This window comes from Bufo bufo, chromosome 1, assembly GCF_905171765.1.
Source record: "Bufo bufo chromosome 1, aBufBuf1.1, whole genome shotgun sequence".
NCBI classification, from domain to species: domain Eukaryota; kingdom Metazoa; phylum Chordata; class Amphibia; order Anura; family Bufonidae; genus Bufo; species Bufo bufo.
In genome coordinates this window covers 265,523,197-265,526,114 of record NC_053389.1, presented here as the reverse complement: position 1 = coordinate 265,526,114, position 2,918 = coordinate 265,523,197, and positions in this window count along the sequence as shown.

Genomic DNA, 2,918 nt, shown 5'->3' with positions numbered 1-2,918 from the left:
TAGGTCAAGTCTTATCTGTCTACTTTTATGGTGACTCGTACCTGGCTTATATATAAAATACTATAAAATTCCTTTAATCTGGCACTCGGTAATCCAGAATCTCATATTCCAGCATTTGTTTTTAGTTTAAATGGGACTTAAAAAAACTGGGAGATCCTTATGATGCCGGTCATTTACATGATTACACATACGGTAAGGCTTGGGGTTTGGGCTTTCTTCCTGAAGATTTTCTACCATAACAGTAGAACTTTGTATACTTTTTTTGTGAACATCTGATAATCCAGAATATCTCTAAAGTCTCATTGATGCCAGATTAAAGGAACTTTACTGTAAAGTACACTTTTATTGTCAGAAGGGTGAGGTAGATTTTTGTTTTCTTGAACATGTCATATTTTTTTTCTCTTCTCTTAGGATATAAGAGGTTCTTATTGTGTATAGTAAGAACTTGGGGGATGGGTCTGGGGGATGTGGTCATAATATGGATACTAAAATGTGGTTGCCCAGGATTAGAAAAACATGGCTGCTTTCTTCCCAAAAAAGGTCTATGGGTTGTCTGGTTTTGCATCTTTACTCTTTGAAGTGAATGGGGCAGAACTGCAATACTAGACACAACCTGTGTATAGGTTTCGCACGGTTTTTGAAAAAAAGCGGACTTGCATATAATTTTTATTTTTTATTTTTACAAATTTTTTGCAGTGTAAGGCCCCTTTCAGGGGAGCGAGTATTCCGCGCAGGTGCAATGCGTGATGCGAACACATTGCGCCCACACTCAATCCTGACCCATTCATTTCAATGGGTCTGTGTACATGAGCGTTGATTTTTACGCATCACATGTGCGTTGTGTGAAAATCGCAGCATGTTCTATATTCAGCGTTTTTCACCATAGAAGTTAACGGGGCTACGTGAAAATCGCATCCACAAGCAAGTGCAAGTTTTTTACGGATGGTTGCTAAGAGATGTTGTTTGTATACCTTCAGTTATTTATCACGCGTGTGCAAAATGCATTAAATCGTATTGCACCCGCACGATAAAAATTGAACAACTGAACGCGATCGCATACAAGACTTGCTTGCGAAATCGCGCATTTTTCATTGAACGCATCCACAGCGCATCTGGACCTAATCCGCTCACGCTCGTCTGCAAGGGGCCTAAGGCCTCTTTTACAAGAGCATGACGGATTGGCTCCGGATGTGTTTAGGGTGCCTTCAGTGAAACTCGCACCATTTTGCAAACCCGTTCAGTCAGTTTTGTCTGCGTTCAGTTTTTTCCACGCAGGTGCAATGCGTTTTGATGCGTTTTTCATGCGCTTGATAAAAAACTGAAGGTTAACAAACCTCTCCTACCAACCATCAGCGAATAACGCATTACATCCGCACTTGCTTCCAGATGCAATGCGTTTTTCACTGAAGCCCCATTCACTTTTATGAGGCCAGGGCTGCGTGAAAAACGCAGAATATAGAACATGCTGCGTTTTTCACGCAACACAGAACTGATGCGTGAAAAAAAACGCTCATGTACACAGACACATTGAAATAAAAGGGTCAGGTTTCAGTGCGGCTGCTATGCGTTCACGCCACGCGGAAAACTCGCTCGTGTGGAAGGGGCCTAAGTGTTCAGTGTGAATGAGGCCTATACCATACATAAATTATTGTGCTATGCAGATGATTGTCTTTAATTTGTATATATCCATTTTTTATCACGCAGAAACTAAACTTTTAGGCCCCTTTCACACGGGCAAGTATTCCGCGCGGATGCGATGCGTGAGGTGAACGCATTGCACCCGCACTGAATACCGACCCATTCATTTCTATGGGGCTGTTAACATGAGCGGTGATTTTCACGCATCACTTGCGTTGCGTGAAAATCGCAGCATGCTCTATATTCTGCGTTTTTCACGCAACGCAGGCCCCATAGAAGTGAATGGGGTTGCGTGAAAATCGCAAGCAAGTGCGGATGCGGCGCGATTTTCACGCACGGTTGTTAGGTGACGATCGGGATGGAGACCCGATCATTATTATTTTCCCTTATAACATGGTCATAAGGGAAAATAATAGCATTCTAAATACAGAATGCAGTGTAAAACAGAGCTGGAGGGGTTAAATTTTTTTTTATTTAACTCTCCTTAGTCCACTTGATCGCGTAGCCCGGAATCTCCTTCTGTCTCCTTTGTTGAATAGGACCTGTGGTGAGCATTAATTACAGAAACAGGACCTTTGATGACGTCACTCCGGTCATCACATGATCTTTTACCATGGTGATGGGTCATGTGATGGATCATGTGATGACCGGAGTGACGTCACCACAGGTCCTGGAATGAATGCTCACCACAGGTCCTGTTCAGCACAGAAGGAGACAGACTAGATGCCGGCAGCGCCAGCAAGTGGATTAAGGAGAGTTAAATAAATTTTTTTTTTTTTTTTTTTTTAACCCCTCCAGCGCTATTTTACTATGCATTCTGTATTCAGAATGCTATTATTTTCCCTTATAACCATGTTATAAGGGAAAATAATACAATCTACAGAACACAGAGCCCGAACTTCTGTGAAGAAGTTCGGGTTTGGGTACCAAACATGCGCGATTTTTCTCACGCGAGTGCAAAACGCATTACAATGTTTTGCACTCGCGCTGAAAAATCGCGGGTGTTCCCGTAACGCACCCGCACATTTTCCCGCAACGCCCGTGTGAAAGAGGCCTTAGAGGTTTTTTTTTTTTCTTATTTATGTCTTCCTTTTTGTTGTCACCTCTACACCAGTTGTTTTCATGTGTACATGCCATATACAGAGACTGCTAAGCTTCCCTTTTAATATTTGGGTTTAGGTTGGCTACCTGGAGTCACTTTTACCTCCTGCCACACACATAGGCCTATGTGTATAGATCACTTTAGGCTTCATGCACACAGCCATGTCGACAGACAACTT